Below are 25,029 nucleotides of genomic sequence, written 5' to 3' on the forward strand. Positions count from 1 at the left end.
TGCTTGTGATTGGTCTCTTTATATTTTCTATTTCTTCCTGATTCAGTCTTAGAAGGTTGTGCTTTTCTAAGAACTTGTCCATTTCTTCCAGGTTGTCCATTTTATGGGCATATAGTTGCTTGTAGTCATCCCTCATGATTCTTTGTATTTCTGTAGGGTCAGTTGTTACTTCTCCTTTTTCATTTCTTATTCTGTTGATTTGAGTCTTGTACCTTTTTTTCTTGATGAGTCTGGCTAGTGGGTTATCAATTTTGTTTATCTTCTCAAAGAACCAGCTTTTAGTTTTATTGCTCTTTACTATTGTTTCCTTCATTTCTTTTTCATTTATTTCTGATCTGTTCTTTATGATTTCTTTCCTTCTGCTAACTTTGGGGTTTTTGTGTTCTTCTTTCTCTAATTGCTTTAGTTGTAAGGTTAGGTTGTTTATTTGAGATTTTTCTTGTTTCTTGAGGTAGGATTATATTGCTATAAACTTCCATCTTAGAACTGCTTTTGTTGCATCCCATCAATTTTGGGTCATCGTGTTTTCATTGTAATTTGTTTCTAGGTATTTGATACCCTCTTTGGTATTTTCAGTGACCTCTTGGTTATTCAGTAGCGTACTGTTTAGCCTCCACAGGTTTGTATTTTTTACAGTTTTTTTTTTTCCTGTAATTGATATCTAGTCTCATAGCACTGTGGTCGGAAAAGATCCTTGATATGATTTCAATTTTCTTAAATATACCAAGGCTTCATTTGTGGCCCAAGTTATGATCTATCCTGGAGAATGTTCCATGAGCACTTGAGAAGAAAGTGTATTCTGTTGTTTTGGGATGGAATGTCCTATTAATATCACTTAAATCTATCTGGTCTATCATGTCATTTAAAGCTTGTATTTCCTTATTTATTTTCATTTTGGATGATCTGTACATAGGTGAAAGTGGAGTGTTAAAGTCCCCTACTATGATTGTGTTACTGTTGATTTCCCCTTTCATGGCTGTTAGCATTTGCCTTATGTATTGAGGTGCTCCTATGTTGGGTGCATACATATTTACAATTGTTTTATCTTCTTCTTGGATTGACCCCTTGATCATTATGTAGTGCGCTTCTTTGTCTCCTGTCATAGTCTTTATTTTAAAGTCTATTTTGTCTGATATGTGAATTGCTACTCCAGCTTTCTTTTGATTTCCATTTGCATGGAATAACTTTTTCCATCCCCTCACTTTCAGTTGTATTTGTCCCTAGGTCTGAAGTGGGTCTCTTGTAGACAGCATATATACAGGTCTTGTTTTTGTATCCATTCAGCTAGTCTATGTCTTTTGGTTGGAGCATTTAATCCATTCACATTTAAGGTAATTATCGATATGTATGTTCCTACTACCATTTTATTCACTGTTTTGGGTTTGTTATTGTAGGTCTTTTCCTTCTCTTGGGTTTCCTGCCTACAGAAGTCCCTTTAGCATTTGTTGTAAAGCTGGTTTGTTGGTGTTGAATTCTCTTAGCTTTTTCTTGTCTGTAAAGGTTTTAATTTCTCCATCTAATATGAATGAGATCCTTGCTGGGTAGAGTAATCTTGGTTGTAGGTTTTTCCCTTTCATCACTTTAAATATGTCCGGCCACTCCCTTCTGGCTTGTAGAGTTTCTGCTGAAAAATCAGCTGTTAACCTTATGGGGATTCCCTTTTATGTTATTTGTTGCTTTTCCCTTGCTGCTTTTAATATTTTTTCTTTGTACTTAATTTTTGATAGTTTGATTAATATGTGTCTTGGTGTGTTTCTCCTTGGATTTAACTGTATGGGACTCTCTGTGCTTCCTGGACTTGATTGACTATTTCTGTCCCATGTTAGGGAAGTTTTCAACTATAATCTCTTCAAATATTTTCTCAGGCCCTTTCTTTTTCTCTTCTTCTTCTGGGACCCCTATAATTCGAATGTTGGTATGTTTAATGTTGTCCCAGAGGTCTCTAGACTGTCCTCAATTCTTTTCATTCTTTTTTTCTTTATTCTGCTCTGCAGTAGTTATTTCCACTATTTTATCTTCCAGGTCACTTATCCATTCTTCTGCCTCAGTTATTCTGCTACTGATTCCTTCTAGAGAATTTTAAATTTCATTTACTGTGTTGTTCATCATTGTTTTTTTGCTCTTTAGTTCTTCTAGATCCCTGTTAAATGTTTCTTGTATTTTCTCCATTCTGTTTCCATGATTTCGTGTCATTCTTACTATCATTACTCTGAATTCTTTTTCAGGTAGACTGTCTATTTCCTCTTCATTTGTTTGGTCTGTCAGGTTTTTACCTTGCTCCTTCATCTACTATATTTTTCTGTCTTCTCATTTTTCTTAACTTACTGTGTTTGGGGTCTCCTTTTCTGAGGCTACAGGTTTGTAGTTCCCATTGTTTTTGTTGTCTTCCCCCAGTGGGTAAGGTTGGTTCAGTGGCTTGTGGAGGCTTCCTGTTGGAGGGGACTGGTGCCTGGGTTCTTGTGGGTGGGGCTGTATATTGTCCTTCTGGTGGTGTGTTTTGGGGTGTCTATGACCTTTTTATGATTTTAGGCAGCCTCTCTGCTAATGGGTGGGGTTGTGTTCCTGTCTTGTTAGTTGTTTGGCATGGGCCATCCAGCACTGGAGTTGCTGGCCATTAGGTGGAGGTGGTCCTTAGCATTGAGTTGAAGATCTCTGGGAGGGCCCTTGTCGATTGATATTACATGGGGCCAGAGGTCTCTGGTGGTCCAATGTCCTGAACTTGGCCTCTCTCACCTCAGAGGCTCAGGCCTGACACCAGGGTGGAGCACCAAGACCCTGTCGGCCACATGGGTCAGAAGAAAAGGGAGAAAAAAAGAAAGAAAAATAAATAAAATAAAATAATTAAAATAATTTTTTTTAATTATTAAAATGAAAAAGTAATTGTGGGCCTCCCCTGGTGGCACAGTGGTTGAGAATCCACCTGCCAATGCAGGGGACACGGGTTTGTGACCCAGTCTGGGAAGATCCCACAGGCCGTGGAGCTGCTAGGCCCATGAGCCATGGCTGCTGAGCTTGTGCATCCGGAGCCTGTGCTCTGCAGCGGCAGAGGCCACAACAGTGAGAGGCCCGCGTACAGCCAAAAAAACAAAACAAAACAAAACAAAAAAATTGTGGGGATTTAATCCACTGCTCCTGAGTCTACATTGAGAGATTTCTCTTTCCCTTCTTTGTTTGCACAGCTCCTGGGGTTCAGCTTTGGTTTTCGCCCCACCTCTGTGTGTAGGCTGCCCTTAGGCTTCTGTTCCCACCCAGACAGGACGGGGTTAAAACAGTGGTTGATTAGGGGGCTCTGGCTCACTCATGCCGGGGGGAATGAGGGGTACAGTAATTATAACTGGTATGCAGGGCGAGCCTGCGGCGGCAGAGGCCAGCATGAGTTTGCTGGGTAAGTTATCTCTGGGTTACGGGACCCTGGAAGTGGCAGGCTGCACAGGCTCCTAGGACGGGAGATGTGGATAGTGACCTGTGCTTGCACACAGGCTTCTTGGTCGCTGCAGCAGCAGCCTTAGCATCTCATGCCCGTTTCTGGTATCTGCGCTGATAGCCGTGGCTCGCGCCCGTCTCTGGAACTCACTTAGGTGGTGCTCTGAACCCCCTCTCCTCGAGCACCCCGAAACAATGGTCTCTTGCCTCTTCGACAGCTCCAGACTTTTTCCCAGACTCCCTCCTGGCTAGCTGTGGCGCAGTAACTCCCTTCAGGCTGTGTTCACGCAGCCAACCCCAGTCCTCTCCCTGGGATCTGACCTCCGAAGCCCAAGCCTCAGCTCCCAGCCCCCATCTGTCCCGGCAGGTAAGCAGACAAGCCTCTGAGGCTAGTAAGTGCTGGTTGGCACCAATCCTCTGTGTGGGAATCTCTCCGTTTTGCCCTCTGAACCCCTGTTGCTGCACTCTTCTCTGTGGTTCCAAAGCATCCCACCTGCCCATGCCCCGTTTCCACCAGTGGAGGGGCTTCCTAGTGGGCAGAAACTTTTCCTCCTTCACAGCTCCCTCCCAGAGGTGCAGGTCCTGTCCCTATTCTTTTGTCTCCATATTTTCTTCTTCTTTTGCCCTATCCAGGTATGTGGGGATTTTCTTGCCTTTTGGGAAGTCTGAGGTCTTCTGCCAGCATTCAGTAGTTGTTCTGTAGGAGTTGTTCCACATGTAGATGTATTTCTGATGTATTTGTGGGGAGGAAGGTGATCTCCACGTCTTACTCCTCTGTCATCTTGAAGGTCCTCCTGATACCCTTTAAATACTTGGTGGATTCCTTATTTAGTCAGTGTAAACCAGGAGGAAAAGCTGAACTTTAGGAGTTTAGTAACCTGGGCTAAAATGTCAGTCTACCACTGATTATTTCTGTGACCTTAGACAGATTACTTAACTTCTCTGAATCTTAGTTATATCATTTTTTAAATGAAAATGACAATAACAGTTTGTAGGATTTAGCACAGTTATCTTACAAGGAGTGTAAGTTTTATTACTGTCACAAGGCACCATGAAGATTTTTGTTTGCTCTGTGCCAGGAAAAAACCTAAAGGATTAAAATGATATATTTGGATTAAAACTACATTTGCTGGGAGAAATAATAAATTGAATTGCCTAACTTATGTGCATGGGAATAAAGGTCCTTTAACATATTGCATTTGAAAAACCAAGGGTGGCCATCCATTTTCTTTACAATATACTTAATGGGTCCCTAACAAAAGATTACATAATCACAGACACAAAATTTATCATGTAGTTGATGTCCCTGAATGGGTAATGCTAGGGAGTCACAAATGTGATATAAATTAACAACAAGCTCAGTGTTCAGGAACAGCTGTTACACACAGTTAGGATCAGAATATGCTCAGTGACTCAGCTGCCCCCAGCACAATGGCCGACTGATGGTCTGGCTGTGAATAACAGCCCCTTCATCACTGACACATTTACTTTATCCTTGTAGTGCAGCCGTGGTTGGTTTTACATGGAGACCATTTCTCTCCAGTATGACCCCCATGATAAATATATTGTACACATGGCACTTCGTCCATCAGCCAGAAGAACAAAAATTCCTTTACTTGACATTTTCTCTGTCATCTATAAAATCATTTCCATCATCTAACAGCCGTTTCCATTCACCAGATAAAATAGTAAGATAATATTTAGATAAAGATAGGCTTCTGTCTTATTTCTGATTGGGATACAAGGAAAAGAAAGCTATGTGACATGTGAGGAGTTACATGCAAGCAAAAGGAATTTGATTCCTGTGATTGTGAGAACTCCATTATCTCTAAGATTTAAAATTCTCTAACTGGTAAGTAAGAAAGTGAAATTAATAAGTAAAAGACCAACCTAGAGGCCTTTAAATACAACAGAAACGTGCACTAGACTGTTAGATGAATTGAGGAATTAGTTTTGGTTTAACTTAAAGGCAAATGAAGAAAGTAGAACCTACTAAACTATTAAAATATGCAAATAAGAAATTTAAGTTTAATATCAGAGATAAGAAGTTAGTGGTAAAAATGGTAAAAGCACATCTCAAATATCTCTGACAAATCCTCAAAACTGTTTAAATTTGTAGTTAAATCTTAGGACTCACAATGTTTCTCAGATTTTCTTTAGCTAAGGAAAGAAGCTATAATGAATGGATAAGTGATTATCCAAATACACGATCTCTGTATGATATGCACTATGTATAATAATCTATATATCATATGAATTATAAAAAATTAAAGACTAAGAACTGGAGTACAGATCTTGAGATATTCTCTTAAATTATACAATAATAGGAAAAGACTCATAAGACTTAAAAAGAAAATGTAATAATGTAATAAGGAAAAGAAATGTGTGAGAGAAGACATGCTCCCCTGGTCTCCCCCAACCTCACACAGAGTCTCATAGTTACTGGGAGTATATAATAAAAGACAGTATATATATGTTTGCAATTAGCAACAAAGTACTTTACCCATTTCACACAAATAATAAATATTAAATATAACAGTGTGAGATTTCAAGGGATATCTTAAAATCTGAGAGTGTGCTTTTAGGATATTGCTGACCTCATTGCTAACCCTCATCTGTGGTTAAATCACAGGGGGAGAAGTTTTCCTCTATGGTCCCACAGGTCTTAGAAGGTGCCTTTTTTTCCGCCATCTCATGTCTTGAAACTTCTCTCCTCCCACCCCTCAATTTTCATTCAACTAAAAGCCGCCTAGATTCATTTCCATTGTGCCCCCATCCGATCTCCAACTCTCACCTCACTCCTCCTCAAGAAGAAGGATTAAATGGAGAGGACGAACCCTATGGGTGGCCTCTCTTCTCCTATGCTCCCCACCAGCTTTCATCCCGCACCTCAAGAAGCTCTAGGCTTGGGGTACATGGTTAGCTAGATGTTAAAAGATCCCTCTCTCCTTGATGCCTGCTCTGCACCTCAAATCACATTCCCAGTCTCTGTTCCAGCTGTTGTGGGGAGTGAACTCATTCTCGTTTTGCTACTCGGCATTTTGTTCATAACAATTATGAAGACATCATTTTTGTATTGAAACAATATATATTTTTTCCTCCTTTGCTAGCTTATGAGGGATAGAAATACCCTTTCCTCTTTGTCACCTCAGTGGCTAACACGGTGCTTGGCTCACTCTCAATAACTAATTAATCACAATAAAAGTTAAGATCACCTGAATGCTTACTATATGTCAAGGACTGTACTACATGCAGTACTTGTGTCAATCATGTAATCCAAATAATTCCATGACTTTTGTACTTAACAGCAGAGGTAACTAAGACACAGAAAGGTTAAGTAACTTAGGTTAAGGTTAAGTAGCCTGTGGACTTATGGCTAAGAGTGATGAAGCAGGGCTTCAAATTCAAGCAGTTAGGTGCCAAGTCCATGTTCTGACCACCACCATGCCATATGCAGTAGCCTCTACCTCTGTCTTGGAGGAGGGCATGGCTTGAGGGGTTCTTCAAGCGGAGGTGAGAGCATGCATAAAGGAGAAACTGGAGGAACTGAAAATCAGTGTGTCAGACTGAAGGTTTGGTGGGTGGCATGTGGGCGAGTGCTGGGAGGTGACCGCAGAGAGGGGAGTGGTGGGAGATCAGTCTGGAGGGATAGGGATCATGTTTCCAAAGGCTCTGTATGTTGATGGACCTAGAGGACATCATGCTTAGTGAAATAAGTCAGAGAAAGACAAATACTATATGATATCACTTATATGTGGAATCTAAAACATAAAACAAACAAATGTATATAGTGAGACAGAAACAGACTCACAGATATGGAAAACTAACTAGTGGTTACCAGTGGGGACAGGGAAATGGGGAGGGGCAAGATATGCATATGGGATTAAGAGATATAAATGACTATGTAATAAGCAACAAGGATATACTGTATAGCACAGGGAATTACAGCCATTATCTTGTAATGACTTTTAATGGAGTATAACCTGTAAAAATATTGAATCACTATGCTGTACACCTGAAACTAAATATTATAAATCAACTATACTTCATTAAAAAAATAGCATATGTTCATTCACAACAACAAAGAAATAAAAATGGCTTTAAAAAGAAAAAAACACAAAGGCTTTGTGTGTCAGGTGAAGGAGTTTGGATTTTTATTAAAAGGAAAATTGAAAGCCATTAAAGGGACATCAGTAGATGATAGGACAAGATCTGAGTTTTAAAATATCACTTTGGCTGAAGGGGTTCCAGGTGTTGGACCGTCATATCCTGAACTGGAGTAATGGCTGTAATTATGAACAGATTAAGTAAATATTTAGGGAGTTGAACTGGTAAGATGTGGTGGTTAACTGGATGTGTGTGTGTGTGTGTGCACGTGCATTCATGTGGATGAGTGTGAACTGAGTGCAGATCAGTGGGGGTGGAAAGTAAGGTGAATGAGGAGGAAAGCCACAATTAGTCCCAGGTGAATGAGGAGTAAAGCCATAATTAGTCCCAGGCCACAACAGAAGTTTCCAGTGAGGAAATCTATATTCCTACCTAAACAGACAATTATGTTCACACATTCACCAGGAATCAAAACATTCTACCTGTTTCATCATGGAAACATTGTACTTCATGGTAGTCCTATAGCATTATTAGTAATATACATTAAGTATATAACATTAATGAGTTAAACAGGCTTTTGAAGGCTGAGCTAGGTACCAAAACTCCATGTAAGACATGTCTGCCATCAGGTAAAGTTTCAAAAAATAAGTTAAAATACTAGACTGGAACTCAAGGAGAGAGGCAGCACCAGACATCAACCCTGGCAGCACCTTAATCTTGGACTTATAGCCTGCAAACTGTGATAAAATTAGTTCCTATTGTTTAAGCCACCCAGTCTGTGCAATTTTATTATGGCAGCCCTAGCAAATTAATAGAATCCTCCCCCTCCCAGCTACATCTAAGTATCAAGCACCATGAGATTAAGGGCTGAATGCCTTTGTCTTTGAATCCTTAGAACATCATAGGTGCACAATAAATTTTTGATAAATTAATGAATACATACTGAATCAATTGTTATTGTCAGTGTTTTGGAAATAAACCAACTAATAATTGTTTCATTGTTTAAATTTCTTCTTTAAAATGTGGTACAAGTGCTGCAAATTTATGTAAAAATATAGTGAATCAAGATTTTACTTTGAGCCCTTTTAGACATTTCTTGTCAGACACTAAGAAAATTGATGGCATTGCATATTACTGAAAAGCTGAATCTAGACCTGTGAGTTTAAAGGAAAAGACAAAGGTCACAGCTAAAGAAAAACCTTGGGAACTGTGTGACCATGAAGTCTATACAGGTCAACAGTGTGATAAAGCAAGCAAGCAGGGAAACCAACACAAATGGACAAAAACTACTGCCATCTTAGGTTTATGTGCATTGGATCAGTTTTGAAGGTGCTTGTGTAAATGTTAGATCTTTGATGTCCCTTAGTATTTATATTTGTAAAGCATTTTACGGTCGTAGAATTATAGAATTGCAAAATAAGGAAGTTTCCAGAAAATCCAGATGTTTCTAAATCATATTTCATGAATTCTTAGGAAATTCAAAGAGGGGCTTCTAGATCATTCATGAGGAAGTGTGATGAGAGGATTACATGATTATATGTTACCAGGACTGGTTATTTAATTTGCAGGGTCCAGTAAAAAGTGAAAATGCGAGACCTCTTGTGGAAAAACCCACCAGACCTAACAAATGAAGAGGATATTGGCAGTATACCTGAAAAATAATTCAGAATAATGATAGTAAAGATGATCCAAAATTGTGGAAATAGATTGGAGAAAATACAAGAAATCTTTAACAAGGACCTAGAAGAACTAAAGAGCAAACAAACAATGATGAACAGCACAATAAACGATATTAAAAGTTCTCTAGAAGGAATCAATAACAGAATAACTGAGGCAGAAGAAGGGATAGGTGACCTAGAAGATGAAATAGTGGAAATAATTACTGCAGAGCAGAATAAAGAAAAAGAATGAAAAGAATTGAGGAAAGTCTCAGAGACTTCTGGGACAACATTAAACACACCAACAGTGAACTATAGGGGTCCCAGAAGAAGAAGAGAAAAAGAAAGAGACTGAGAAAATATTTGAAGAGATTACAGTTGAAAACTTCCCAAATATGGGAAAGGAAATAGATAATAAAGTCCAGGAAGTGCAGAGAGTCCCATACAGGATAAATCCAAGGAGAAAAATGCCAAGACATATATTAATCAAACTATCAAAAATTAAATACAAAGAAAAAGTATTAAAAGCAGCAAGGGAAAGCAACAAATAACAAACAAGGGAATCCCCATAAGGTTAACAGCTGATCTCTCAGCAGAAACTCTGCAAGCCAGAAGGGAGTGGCAGGACATATTTAAAGTGATGAAAGGGAAAAACCTACAACCAAGATTACTCTACCCAGCAAGGATCTCATTCATATTCGACGGAGAAATTAAAAGCTTTACAGACAAGCAAAAGCTAAGAGAATTCAGCACCACCAAACCAGCTTTACAACAAATGCTAAAGGAACTAATCTAGGCAGGAAACACAAGAGAAGGAAAAGACTTGCAATGAAAAACCCAAAACAATTAAGAAAATGCTAAAAGGAATATACATATCGATAACTACCTTAAATGTAAATGGATTAAATGCTCCAACCAAAAAATATAGACTGGCTGAATGGATATAAAAACAAGGCCTGTATATATGCTGTCTACAAGAGACCAACTTCAGGCCTAGGGACACATACAGACTGAAAGTGAGGGGATGAAAAAAGATATTCCAAGCAAATGGAAATCAAAAGAGAGTTGGAGGGACAATTCTGATATCAGACAAAATAGACTTTAAGACAAACAGATGTATACAAAGACTATTACAAGAGACAAAGAAGGGCACTGCATAATGATCAAGGGATCAATCCAAGAAGAAGATAAAACAATTGTAAATATTTATGCACCCAACATAGGAGCACCTCAATACATAAGGTAAATACTAACACAATCATTGTAGAGCAATTTAACACCTCACTTTCACCAATGGACAGATCATCCATAATGAAAATAAATAAGGAAACACAAGCTTTAAAAAACTCAATAGACCAGATAGATTTAATTGATATTTATAGAACATTCCATCCAAAAACAACAGAATACACTTTCTTTCAAGTGCTCATGGAACATTCTCCATGATAGATTATGACTTGGTCCACATAATCATTAGGAATGTCAAGACGGTGAGAGTAGAGCATCAAAACCAACTATGGGGTCCTCCTGAGCACGGGCCCCCATGTGACAGCACAGGTTACACACCCAATGAAACTGGCCCTGCATGTTATGATTTCCATTTTAGAGAGTCACTTGGAAAACTACTGGAAGAATAAATGGATTACAATGGGCAGGAGGAGAGGCTATTAGGAAAATTTTATTGGTAATCCAGGCATGCTACGATGAGGGCCTAAACCATGTTTGTAGGTGGGATGAAGAGAAGTTTTTCATGCTGAAGTAATACCTCCAATGACTCTTCAACTTTACTATTTAACTTTCCCTATTTTAATTATATTTGTAAATAACCCCAAAACTATCATCTTAACACCATAGACCTTCATGAAATGAAAATACCCAATAAGAAAACTTTATGGAATAAAGAAAATCAATTACAGAATGAGTTTAAAAGACCCTGTGATTCTATGTTAAAAATGGCCCAGTTAATTAGTGGGTGTCACCGTAAGTTAGTTAAACTTAAATACTGTGAATATATGAGCACACTGGGGCCATCGAGAGCACTTAAGTATAAGAAGTATGCCTGATTTACGTGCAGTGGCCATCTTTAGCATTTTGGCAAGTGCACTGTGATTTCTGGCTCACCCTAAGAAACCAGCCAGGCTGGAACACCGTGCGTTATACCATTGCCACAAGGGAGTCAAAATTATGCTCCTGGGAAACTACAGAGACATTAGTCACCCAGAACAAAGGGTCCCAGGTAAGGGACCTGGAATTCTGCACTGTCAGCACTCCAGGTGTGCACCTTAGTTTACTGGCTGTACCAGGGAGGAAGTGCAAGGGAGTGGCTCAGAAAATACACTTGGGGAGCATTCTGGATTCAGACTCTGGCTCCAGCAAACACTGGCTGTGTGACTCTGGGCAAGTTATTAAATTTCTCTGAGTCTCAGTTTTTTCATCTTTAATTTGGGAATTATAATATATCCATAGTTTACAAGTGTGAGGACTGAACAAGCTAATCTATGGAAAGCACTTAGCACAGTACTGGCGCACACAGTAAAAGCATGTCACTTATTATTCAGTTATTCACACAAATATGGTGGACCCCTTTTTAGGGAAAGCAAGAGTCAAAAGGGCCTTAAGTTTTAGGGCTTTTTTGTGTGTATAAGGAGTATTGTAAAGTTGACCGCTGGAGGGTCCAAGGGGGTGCTGTACCAGATGCTGAGGCCGTGGTCATCACCAGTCACAGCTCAGCTGTGGACAGGGACCCTACCAGCCAACATCCCTGTGAATCCAACTCAGCTGCTTTCACGTCCACAGGCAGTGACAAGTAACTAGGATCACTGAAGGGTGTACAAAAGGACCTCCCCACCCTCAGGATGTGCGTGGACCCACTGCAGGCACCATGTCCAATTACGAGATTGATTAAAGGCTTACCCAGTTGAGATGAGAGTGGCAAAGAGGCTCCACGGGAGGGCCTTTGGGGGAAATATATAAACGCCAAGGTGTATGTCCATTTCCTCTCTTGGCTCTAATAAAAGTGCCATAGAAAGTGCAAATGCTTAATTTATTTAAGGAATTAGGAGGAGCTTCAAGATGGCAAAAGAGTAAGACGTGGAGATCACCTTCCTCTCCACAAATACATCAGAAATACATCTACATGTGGAATAGCTCCTACAGACCACCTACTGAATGCTGGCAGAAGACCTTGACCTCCCAAAAGGCAAGAACCGCCCCCCCCACCTGGGTAGGGCAAAAGAAAAACGAAAAAACAGAGACAAAAGAACAGGGACGGGATCTGCATCTCTGGGAGGGAACTGTGAAAGAGGAAAAGTTTCCACACACTAGGAAGGTCCTTCGTGGGTGGAGATGGTGGGTGGCAGATGGGGGAAGTTTTGGAGCCATGGAGGAGAGCGCAGCAACAGGGGTGCGGAGGGCAAAGTGGAGAGATTCCCGCACAGAAGATCGGTGCTGACCGGCACTCACCAGCCCAAGAGGCTTGTCTACTCACCCGCCGGGACAGGTGGGGGCTGGGAGCTGTGGCTCAGGCTTTGGAGGTTGGATCCCAGGGCGAGGACTGGGGTTGGCTGCGTAAACACACCCTGAAGGGGGCTAGTGCACCATAGCTGGCTGGGAGACAGCCCGGGAAAATGTCTGGAACTGCCAAAGAGGCAAGAGGTTTTTCTTGCCTCTTTGTTTCAGAGTGCATGAGGTTGAGGGGATTAAAAGCACTGCCTAAACGAGCTCCAGAGATGGGCATGAGCCATGGCTATCAGCGCAGACCCCAGAGACGGGCTTGAGATGCTAAGGCTGCTGCTGTAGCCACCAAGAAGTGTGGGTGCAAGCACAGGTCACTACCCACACCTCCACTCCCAGGAACCTGTTCAGCCCGCCACTGCCAGGGTCCAGTGATCCAGGGACAATTTTCCCGGGGGAACACACAGAGCACCTCAGCCCAGTGCAACATCATGCTGGCCTCTGCGGCCATAGGCTTGCCCCACATTCCATACCCCTCCTTCCTCAGGCCTGAGTGAGCCAGAGCCCCCCAATCAGCTGCTACTTTAACCCCGTACTGTCTGAGCGAAGAACAGATGCCCTCAGGTGACCTACATGCAGAGGTGGGGCCAAATCCAAAGCTGAACCCCAGAAGCTGTGCGAACGAAGAAGAGAAAGGGAAATCTCTCCCAGCAGCCTCAGGAGCAGTGGATTAAATCTCCACAATCAACTTAATGTACCCTGCAACTGTGGAATACCTGAATAGACAACAAATCATCCCAAATTGAGGCAGTGGACTTTGGGAGCAATGATATATAATTTTTTTTGCTTTCTCTCTTTTTGTGAGTGTGTATGCGTATGCTTCCATGTGTGATTTTCTCTGTATAGCTTTGCTTTTACAATTTGTCCTAAGTTTCTGTCTGTCCATTTTTTGTTTTGTTTTGTTTTTGTTTTTAACTACAGATTTTAGTGCTTATCATTGGTGGATTTGTTTTTTGGTTTGGTTGCTCTCTTCTTTTTTTTTTTTTTTTTTACTACTTTTTAAACTTCTTTTTTTTTTTTTTTTTTTTTTTTGTGGCATGTGGGCCTCTCACTGTTGTGGCCTCTCCCATTGCAGAGCACAGGCTCTGGATGCGCAGGCTCAGCGGCCATGGCTCATGGGCCCAGCCGCTCCGCGGCATGTGGGATCTTCCTGGACTGGGGCACGAACCTGTGTCCCCTGCATTGGCAGGCAGACTCTCAACCACTGCGCCACCAGGGAAGCCTGAATTTCTGTTTATTTTTAATAATTATTTTTTATTTTTTATTTTAATAATATTATTCTATATTACTTTATCTTATTTTACTTTTTGCTTTCTTTCTTTCTTTTTTTCTCCCTTTTATTCTTAGCTGTGTGGATGACAGGGTCTTGGTGCTCTGGCCAGGCATCAGGCCTGTGCCTCTGAGGTGAGAGAGCTGAGTTCAAGACATTTGTCCAACAGAGACGTCCCAGCTCCATGTAATTTCAAACGGCAAAAATCTCCTAGAGATCTCCATCTCAACACCAAGACCCACTCCACTCAATGTCCAACAAGCTACAGTGCTGGACACCCTATGCCAAACAACTAGCAAGACAGGAACACAACCCCAGCCATTAGCAGAGAGGCTGCCTAAAATCATAACAAGGTCACAAACACTCCAAAACACACCACCAGATGTGGACTTGCCCACCAGAAAGACAAGATCCAACCTCATCCACCAGAACACAGGCACTAGTCCCCTCCACCAGGAAGCCTACACAACCCACTGAACCAATCTTAGCCACTGGGGGAAGACACCAAAAGAAACAGGAACTACAAACCTGCAGCCTGAGAAAAGGAGACCCCCAAACACAGTAAGTTTAGCAAAATGAGAAGACAGAGAAACACATAGCAGATGAAGCCTTGGTAAATTTAAGATAATTGAAATCATATAAAGTATCTTTTCTGACCAAAACACTATGAGACTAGATATCAATTACAGGGAAAAAACTGTAAAAAATACAAACACATGGAGGCTAAACAACACAGTACTTAATAACCAAGAGATCACTGAAGAAATCAAAGAGGAAATTAAAAAATACCTAGAAACAAATGACAGTGAAAACATGACAACCCAAAACTTATGTGATGCAGCAAAAGCAGTTCTAAGATGAGTTTATAGCAATACAATCCTACCTTAACAAACAAGAAACATCTCAAATAAACAACCTAACCTTACAGCTAAAGCAATTAGAGAAAGGAGAACAAAAAAACCCCAAAGTTAGCAGAAGGAAAGAAATCATAAAGATCAGATCAGAAATAAATGAAAAAGAAATGAAGGACACAATAGCAAAGATCAATAAAACTAAAACCTGGTTCTTTGAGAAGATAAACAAAATTGATAAGCCATTAGCCAGACTCATCAAGAAAAAAAAGGGAGAAGACTCAAATCAATAGAATTAGAAATGAAGAAGGAGAAGTAACAACTGACACTGCAGAAATACAAAGGATCATGAGAGATGACTATAAGCAACTATATGCCAATAAAGTAGACAACCTGGAAGAAATGGACAAATTCTTAGAAAAGCACAACTTTCTAAGACTGAACCAGGAAGAAACAGAAAATATAAAGAGACCAATCACAAGCACTGAAGTTGAAACTGTGATTAAAAATCTTCCAACAAACAAAAGCCCAGGGCCAGATGGCTTCACAGGCAAATTCTATCATTTAGAGAAGAGCTAACACCTCCCCTTCTCAAACTCTTCCAAAATACAGCAGAGGGAGGAACACTCCCAAACTCATTCTATGAGGCCACCATCACCCTGATACCAAAACCAGACAAAGATGTCACAAGGAAAGAAAACTACAGGCTAATATCACTGATGAACACAGATGCAAAAATCCTCAACAAAATACTAGCAAACAGAATCCAACAGCACATTAAAAGGATCATACACGATGGTCAAGTGGGGTTTATCCCAGGAATGCAAGGATCCTTCAATATATGCAAATCAATCAATGTAATACACCATATTAACAAAGTGAAGAATAAAAACCATATGATCATCTCAATAGATGCACAGAAAGCTTTTGACAAAATTCAACACCCATTTATGATGAAAACCCTCCAGAAAGTAGGGATAGAGGGAACTTACCTCAACATAATAAAGGCATATATGACAAACCCACAGCCAACATCGTCCCCAATGGTGAAAAACTGAAACCATTTCCACTAAGATCAGGAACAAGACAAGGTTTCCCACTCTCAGCACCATTATTCAATATAGTCTTGGAAATTTTAGCCACAGCAATCAGAGAAGAAAAAAAATTAAAAAGGAATACAAATCGGAAAAGAAGAAATAAAGCTCTCACTGTTTGCAGATGATGTGATGCTATACATTACATAGAGAATCCTAAAGATGCTACCAGAAAACTACTAGAGCTAATCAATGAATGTGGTAAAGTAGCAGGATACAAAATTAATGCACAGAAATCTCCTGCATTCCTATATACTGATAAAAAATCCGAAAGTAAAATTAAGGAAACACTCCCATTTACCATGGCAACAAAAAGAATAAAATATCTAGGAATAAACTTACCTAAGGAGAAAAAAAACCTGTATGCAGAAAAGTATAAAACAGTGATGAAAGAAATTAAAGATGATACAAATAGATGGAGCAATATACCATGTTCTTGGATTGGAAGAATCAACATTGTGAAAATGACTATACTACACAAAGCAATCTCCAAATTCAATGCAATCCCTATCAAACTACCACTGGCATTTTTCACAGAAGTAAAACAAGAAATTTCACAATTTGTATGGAAACACAAAGGACCCCGAATAGCCAAAGCAATCTTGAGAAAGAAAAACGGAGCTCAAGGAATCAGGATCCCTGAATTCAGACTACACTACAAAGCTACAGTAATCAAGACAGCATGGCACTGGCACAAAAACAGAACTGTAGATCAATGGAACAGGATAGAAAGCCCAGAGATAAACCCACGCACATATGGTCACCTTTTTTTTTTTGATAATGGAGGCAAGAATATACAATGGAGAAAAGACAGCCACTTCAATAAGTGGTGCTGGGAAAACTGGACAGCTACATGAAAAAGAAGGAAATTAGAACACACCCGAACAGCATACACAAAAATAAACTCAAAATGGATTAAAGACCTAAATGTAAGGCCAGACTCTTAGAGGAAAACATAGGCAGAACACTCTATGACATAAATCACAGCAAGATCCTTTTTGACCCACCTCCTAGAGAAATGGAAATTAAAGAAAAATAAACAAATGGGACATAATGAAACCTAAAAGCTTTTGCCCAGCAAAGGAAACCATAAACAAGACGAATAGACAACCCTCAGCATGGGAGAAAATATTTGCAAATGAAGCAACTGACAAAGATTAATCTCCAAAATTAACAAGCTGTTCATGCAGCTTAATATCATAAAAACAAACAACCCAATCCAAAAATGGGCAGAAGAGCTAAATAGACATTTCTCCAAAGAAGATATACAGATTGACCACAAGCACATGAAAGAATGCTCAACATCATTAATCATTAGAGAAATGCAAATCAAAACTACAATGAGATATCATCTCACACCTGTCAGAATGGCCATCATCAAAAAATCTACAAACAATAAATGCTGGAGAGGGTGTGGAGAAAAGGGAATCCTCTTGCACTGTTGGTGGGAATGTAAATTGATACAGCCACTACGGAGAACTATGGAGGTTCCTTAAAATGCTAAAAATAGAACTACCATACAACCCAGCAATCCCACTACTGGGCATATACTGTGAGAAAACCACAATTCAAAAAGAGTCATGTACCACAATGTTCACTGCAGCTCTATTTACAATAGGCAAGACACGGAAGCATCCTAAGTGTCCATTGACAGATGAATGGATAAAGAAGATGTGGCACATGTATACAATGGAATATTACTCAGCCATATAAAGAAACGAAATTGAGTTATTTGTAGTGAGGTGGATGGACCTAGAGCCTATCATACAAGACCTAGAGTCTTGTCTGAAGTAAGTCAGAAAGAGAAAAACAAATACCGTATGCTAACACATATATATGGAATCCAAAAAAAAAAGAAAAAAAATGGCCATGAAAAACCTGGGGGCAGGATGGGAATAAAGATGCAGACGTAATAGAGAATGGACTTGAGAACATGGGGAGGGGGAAGGGTAAGCTGGGACAAAGTGAGAGAGTGGCATGGACTTATATACACTACCAAATGTAAAACTGATAGCTAGTGGGAAGCAGCCACATAGCACAGGGAGATCAGCTCAGTGCTTTGTGACCATCTAGAGGGGTGGGATAGGGAGGGTGGGAGGGAGGGAGACACAAGAGGGAGGGGATATGGGGATATATGTATATGTACAGCTGATTCACTTTGTTATAAAGCAGAACCTAACACACCATTGTAAAGCAATTATACTCCAATAAAGGTGTTAGAAAAAAAAAGTCTGTACCAACAAATGAAATAAAATTTAAACTTAAAAAAAAAAGGAATTAGACCTGTTTATTCAGAAGAATCAATCCAGTGCTTTGTATAGGAACAACCTGTGAGTATCATTTTCTAGATCACTATAATTAGAGATTATAGATTTATTAGGGGGCAATGGGAAAACATCTATTTAAACATCGTAGTTACAAATAATGAGCATTTAAAATAGGGTGTAATTGTTTGAACCAATCAACATACGTTTCTAGTGTGTATTATACTTATGCTACTGCTAGCACTGTGGTGGTTATAAAGAAATGGTCTCTAACCTCAGTGAATTTATAATCTACTGGAGGGAGAAATACATAAATAATAAAACAACTGGGCAAAACTTTACCCTTTTTAAGTGCTAATTTACCAAGCCTTCCCAGATCAGAACATGCGCAGTGGCATACTAAGGGCGGAGTGGGAGCAGCAGTCTGCCCCAGGTGCAGGCAATAAAGGGAATACAATAATAAAACCAACTGTCTAACTGCTTTCTATAATTGCCAGGCAATTCTAAACAATGTCAGTGAATAGGGACTTCTGCCCCCCAGGATCTTTTGTTGGTTGTGGCAGATTGTATCCTTCAAAGATGGCTGCAACAGTCCCGCCATCCCCTTGCTCCCTTGCCATTCCCTCATTAAGTGGTGAAGTCAAATTCTCCTCCCTTTGAATCTGGGTAGTCTTATGACTTGCTTGTAAACAACAAAGTGCAGCAGGTGTGACACTGTGAACTCATAAAAGCCAATGAACTTCTGCTTTGTTCACTGGAACACTCGTGCTTGGAGTCTTGTAGGAAACCTGACCATTTGGGGCAGCCATGCTCTGAGGAAGCCAAGACCTATGGAAAAGTCATATATAAGTAGCCCTAGCCTTTAAGTCCTCCCAGCCCTAATGCAGCATCTGAATGAACAATCCTTCAGATGATTCCATGCCCTAGATATCAAGGTGCCCTTGGAGCCAGCCTTTGAGTCTTCTCAACTGAGGCCAAAAACATCATGTAGAAGAGACAAGACAGCCATGCTGCATCTTTTTTTAAATATCTGACCTACAGAATCTGTGAGTACAGTAAATTGTTTTATTCCAAGTCTGGGATGGTTTGTTAAGGAGCAATAGTAAGTGGAACATTGGTTTAAGCTGAAATAATTGATGCTGTTACTGACGAGTGTTTATATATATATATATATATATATATATATATATATATATATGATCTTCAAATCAGCACATTTTGACTACATAATCTCTAATAAATATTGTATTGTACATGGAAGTTAATTTGTCTTTTTATTTTGGATAAATTATGAAATTTATTTATATTTCACCTTTTAAAAGCCAGAACATAACAAATGTCACTTTCTGAAAAGTCACAACAAAGATTGTCGCCACAACCAACAAAAGATTATTAGAAATACATGAAACGCACTTAATACAAGGAACTCAGTTTCTTGGTATCACCAGTGAGACCACCATCATCAGGTCCCGCAAATGAAGGTTTTGTCAAATTTCCCTCTAAACTTAGACTGAGATGAACTTCTTCCAGAAATTACAGTGAAGAAGCTGACCATAACATCAGGGCCCTCCCAAGCAACAGCACATTAGAAAAAGTTACTTTGCCCCCAGAGGGCCCGTCTTTGCTGGGCCCTGGGCATGTGCAGCTCTGGCTGGCAGGTAGCACGAGGCCCACAGCTCAGTGCACAGGCCCAGAGCCCCTTGTCATCTGAAACCTCAGCCACTGACCAGAAACAATGTCCATATTCAGACAAGAGATCTAACAAGGAAAAATGAACCTAAACCCAGATGCCTTTTGGTGGATCAGAAGCTCTGCTCCTACAGATCAGACAGCCCTTAGCCTCGTATTTATTAATATTCGTGAAACAGTCGAACTTCAGGCTTCCGGGGGTATTAGCAAAGCGAGTTTCCAGTGGACAGCTTCCATTACCAACTGCTCCCAGGAAGTGTGCTGTGCCTTCTGAGCAGCGTGTCTTGTCAGAGACAGCGGCGGCGATACCAGATCTCCCCAACCCCTCCGCTTTAGAAGGCAGGTCTTCACACACCAACTTACGTGTTGAAGCCAGTTCTATAAGGAAACCATTTGTGATAGAAAAGCAACACGCAGTTTAATCTAAATTACCAAATAAAAGAACTAGTATCCACTGGACCCCCCAAACTTCTTATTCATCTGAGGACTCCTTTTTGTGCTTCAAGGACAGAAACATAAGCAGGCTCCCCAATAGAGAAGCAAACATAACCAAGTCACCGGAAAATACTTCATTAGTTTGAAAATCAGAACCAAAAAGCTATGGCCCTCCCACCTCACTTAGCTGACCCTCCTCCTCACTTATGGATAAATGGAGTTTAACTTTCCTAAGCCAGAAACACTTACTTTCACTAAAAATATGTGGTTACACCTTTATCCTAAAAAGGCACCATGCAGGCATTTAAGACTGAACCAGTTAATCCTAAGGGTGTGCAGGAATGATAGGAAAATATCACTGAGCAAAACTTCCAGCACCAGACCATGTTAAGTCCAGAACATTCACGCCAACAGGACGTGTGAAATGTTTCCCATGAGGTAACTCAAGCTTCTGGCAGCTGCTGCCAAGGACCAACTAACAGGAACTTGCACAGCACAGAAGGAGCTCCATCACTGATCAGATGCATTATTGCCAGAGCTCACACACCGCGGGGACAAGGAGAGGAGACGCTTGTCTCATCTGTGCTATTCATGACCCAGAAAAGGTCCTGGCTGGCTCAGAGGACCTGAGAGGTCAACATCGAACACGAGGCTCAAATGTGAAACAAGGACAGGTGGAGAAGCTGGGTTCCCTTCCAAAAAGGAGGCAGAAGCTGCAGGACGTGGCTGAGGAGCAAGACCAGACATGTGACAAGCAGGGTAAACAGTAGGGGAAGAGCCCAAAGGAAAGGAGGGCTCTGATCTGGGGACCTGTTCCCCGTCGGAAGTGACCCTGTCTTAATACCACGGCTCACTTCCAGGTCTATTGTACATTTAGGTGGAGGAGTCACACGTTTCCCGCTGAACACGTAATGGAAGCTCTGGAACACGAGCCCCAGCAGAGCCTGCTCACTGGTCGATGATGGAGCACTGCAGCACCTAGTTCATCTTGTCCTCCTCATCCACGTCGTAATCCACGAAAGTGTCGTAAGAAAACTGGTGCCGGCGCTGGCTGTGCTCTATGAAGTTGGCGCTGCGGCAGTTAGGGTCTCCCCAGGGCATCGAGGCACATATCGGACAAACCACAGATTTAGTGTCCGTGCTATGGAACAACTTGCAGTGTTCTACAAGTCCTTCTTGATCAAAATTCTTCTTGGGACGGTAAGGACAAGGAAAAGTGTAACGGTTTGGGACATTTCTTGGCTGAAGGGACACATCCTTGGTGGTGGCCTTCACACCTTCCATGATGTAATTCTGGTATTTGGAACAGGTAGCCACATGCGCACGGATCTTGGATAGGAAGAAATTTTTTATGGCAGCCATGGCAAGAAGTCTCTGTGCTCTCAATCTGCCGCTCGAGCTCCACAGCTTGGAGGCCAGGTGCCAGAGTGCTGCGACACACCCCACAGACAGGCTTCTTCGGCTTCAGACATTCCTGCAGGCATGCAGAGCAAAAGACGTGTCCATAGGGCACCTGCACCAGCTTCTCGTACACCTCTAAGCACACAGGACACGTGAAGCGGCCCAGGGGGTCGGCCTCCGCCGTGGGCCTTGCCAGCTGCGAACCACCATCACGGTCTGGCAGTTGCGCCACCATCTTGCCGCCGCTGAGCGCAGAGCAACGGCGGCCGAGAAGGAGGACCCCCCATGGAAGTTAATTTGAACTCCCAGCTATACTTTCGACTTCTGGCATGTGGACTCAGCCACACATACTCATCTGGAGAGGAAGTCTGTAAAGGTTGGGAACCATTCAAGCTCACTTTGGTCATGGAGTGTCTCAAACCCCTATGGTTCCACATTTAAACAGTAGATTTGAGAGGGAAAAAAAATGAAGCTTAGTAACTGTAAAGATGAAGAAAAAGACCTTGAATTATTTTGATTCTGCCAATCTATGTGACTACTTGGAGTTTTTATGTTTAACTTATGAAATGATGTAATGAAATAATAAGATACTTCAGCATAATAAAATAATAAAATAATGGAAATGCAGAGTATAGTGTTTTTACTGGGTAAGTGCAAACTTTAGTTCATACATGAAACACTTTACCAAATTTTAATGCCTTTAAAATTAAAACATTCTTATTTGTCTATCTTAAACCTGAAAAAATGAATCAATAAAATAATGATTATTACTGTTATCATATAACTATTACTGAAAGTAATTTTTCCATTTAAAGGAAGGGGTGCTAAAGAATGATGTGCTTTGGTGTCAAATAGGCTAGGTGTGCCACTGAAGACGGGTAGAGTAATTTCAATTAAAAAGATGAGACTAAACTTCAAAAAGGAGATGAACCTTGCTCTAGGTTATAAAGGTAAAGAGCGTGTTTCTTTTCACTACAAAATGTTTGAACCCCCTTCCTTAGAGTACACCTCCTATATGGGAAGCACAGACTCTATCCCACCACTAAAGCCAACAAGAGCTGGACAGTGCCTTCCTCAAAGCCCTGGCAAGCCAGCTGCTGGCATGTGACCCACACTCAGTCAATCAGATGTACCTGCAAGCCTGCAAGTGACACAGAGAAGCTGATAAAGTGAAATATTCATTCCACCAGTAGCTGCAGTGGAAGCCATGCTCGTAGAGGCATGGCAAGAGGGTGGCAATGTGGTGAACGGGTCCTGCGGTCACAGCAGTGTATCCTCACCAAGCCCTTCCTGTGGTCAGATTCTGGCTGAGTTCTGGCTGCTCAGGTTCCATCGGTTCCTGCTCATTCCCTGAACCTAGTTTTTCAGCCGGTCCTTTCACCTCATTTGGGCGAAATCAGCCAGATTCACTTTCTATTGTGTGTAGTAGAGAACTTTGGCTGATACATGAAAAGGTGACTAGAATTTTGATTAGGTGAATATGGAGGTAGGAGGTACTGCAGATACTGTAGGTTGAGAGAGAACAGTAAAAGTAAAAGTATTAAAGTGGAAAAAAATACTGTGGTTAGTAACTGTGGTGATGATCTAGTGTGAACTGAGTTCCTGTGACCTGGGAACCGAGCTCATGAAACTTAGGGACATGTCTTAGCTCAAGCTGCCATAATAAAATACCATAGACTGGATGACTTAAACAACAGATATTTATTTTCTCACAGCTCTGAAAGCTGGAAGTCTGAGATCAGGGACCAGCATGGTTGGGTTCTGCTGAGATCATTCTTCCTGGTTTACAGAGAGCTGCCTTATTTTGGTGTCCTCACATGGCTGAGAGAGAGAGCAAGCTCTCTGATGTTTTTTCTTATAAGGGCACTAATCCCATCATAAGGATCTCATCTAAACCTAATTATCTCCCAAAGGTCCCACTTCGAAATGCCATCAATTGGAGGTCAGGGCTTCAATATATTAATATGAATTTTGCAGGGGACACAATTCAGTCTATAGCAGAAGGGAAGACAGGACAAAGAGGCTCTCGTATATCACGTGTAGGAGTGTGACCCTTGAGGGGTTGGTGAGGGGAGACTATGAAAAGCTTTTGTGCAAAGACAGACTTGCTTACACTCATGCTTTAGGAGTGTTACTCTAGTGGCACAGGGTAAAATGGATGGGGTGAGTGAAGAACTTTCTTAGGAAACTTTTTTGGGAGCCTCCTGCAATAGTCAAGGCAAGTGATTTAAAGGAGCCATGTTCAAGCAGAAGTGTGGGGGGCAGGGTGGAGAAGAAGAGTCTGGATTTGAGAGCTATTTCACATGTGGAACCAACATAATTAATCAGACATCTGGATGTGGGGGTGTGGAAGTAGGAGGAGTTGAGGAAGACACAGGTTTCACTTGGGTAACTGGGAGGGTAGGAATGCCAATAATCAAATCAGAAGATACAAAAGCAGTAGCTAGTTTGGAGCAATGGCAAGGTCATGATTTTCATTTTTTTTTTTTTTTTTTTTTTCTGTACGTGGGCCTCTCACTGCTGTGGCCTCTCCCGTTGCGGAGCACAGGCTCCGGACACACAGGCTCCGCGGCCATGGCTCGCGGGCCCAGCCGCTCCGCGGCATGTGGGATCTTCCGGGATCGGGGCACGAACCCGTGTCCCCTGCATCGGCAGGCGGGCTCTCAACCACTGCGCCACCAGGGAAGCCCCATGATTTTCATTTTTGAAATGCTGAGTTTAAGGAGCTGATGAAACACAACATATTTATGTTCAAGTTAGGAATAAACTCTGGAGTTCAGGAGAGAGGATAAGGTCAGGGAAGGAGTTTGAGGGTTCACTTCAAAAGACATGGAAATGGGGGCTTCCCTGGTGGCATAGTGGTTGAGAGTCCGCCTGCCAATGCAGGGGACATGGGTTCGTGCCCCGGTCTGGGAAGATCCCACATGCCGCGGAGTGGCTGGGCCCGTGAGCCATGGCCGCTGAGCCTGTGTGTCCAGAGCCTGTGCTCCGCAACGGGAGAGGCCACAACAGTGAGAGGCCTGCGTACCACAAAAAAAAAAAAAAAAAAAAAAAGACATGGAAATGGCGATGAATGAGATCACCCTTGGGAGGGATAACAGAGGGAAGAAAAGGAGGTCAAGAACAGAAACGTGGTAAATGCTGGTAGGTGGTTTTCTGACATTGCAGTAAAGCACTTAATGAGAGAGAAGGCCAATTTGGAAAATATAATGTTCTCAAAGTTTAAAAAAAAAGAAAAAGTCCAGATAGGAAGGGGTGATCAAGAGTCTCAGTGATGTTGAAATGGTCAGAAAGACAAGGATCTGAAGAGGCTTCTGATAAGAC

The 25,029-nt window shown here is 41.3% G+C and overlaps 1 protein-coding gene and 1 pseudogene across 3 annotated transcripts in view; both read right to left on the reverse strand.

Moving 5' to 3' along the window:
* PLPPR5 (phospholipid phosphatase related 5) overlaps nucleotides 1-25,029 on the reverse strand; it is a gene marked incomplete at its 3' end in the record, with an annotated part of 129,331 nt that overhangs the window by 40,077 nt on the left and 64,225 nt on the right. The gene's annotated exons all lie outside the window — the stretch shown is intronic.
* Nucleotides 20,628-21,955, reverse strand: LOC309801283 (E3 ubiquitin-protein ligase RNF114-like; annotated as a pseudogene). Its single transcript has one exon. The product of its transcript is annotated as an E3 ubiquitin-protein ligase RNF114-like (transcript).

This window comes from Mesoplodon mirus (genome assembly GCF_964341445.2).
Source record: "Mesoplodon mirus genome assembly, chromosome: 3".
Lineage (NCBI taxonomy): Eukaryota > Metazoa > Chordata > Mammalia > Artiodactyla > Ziphiidae > Mesoplodon > Mesoplodon mirus.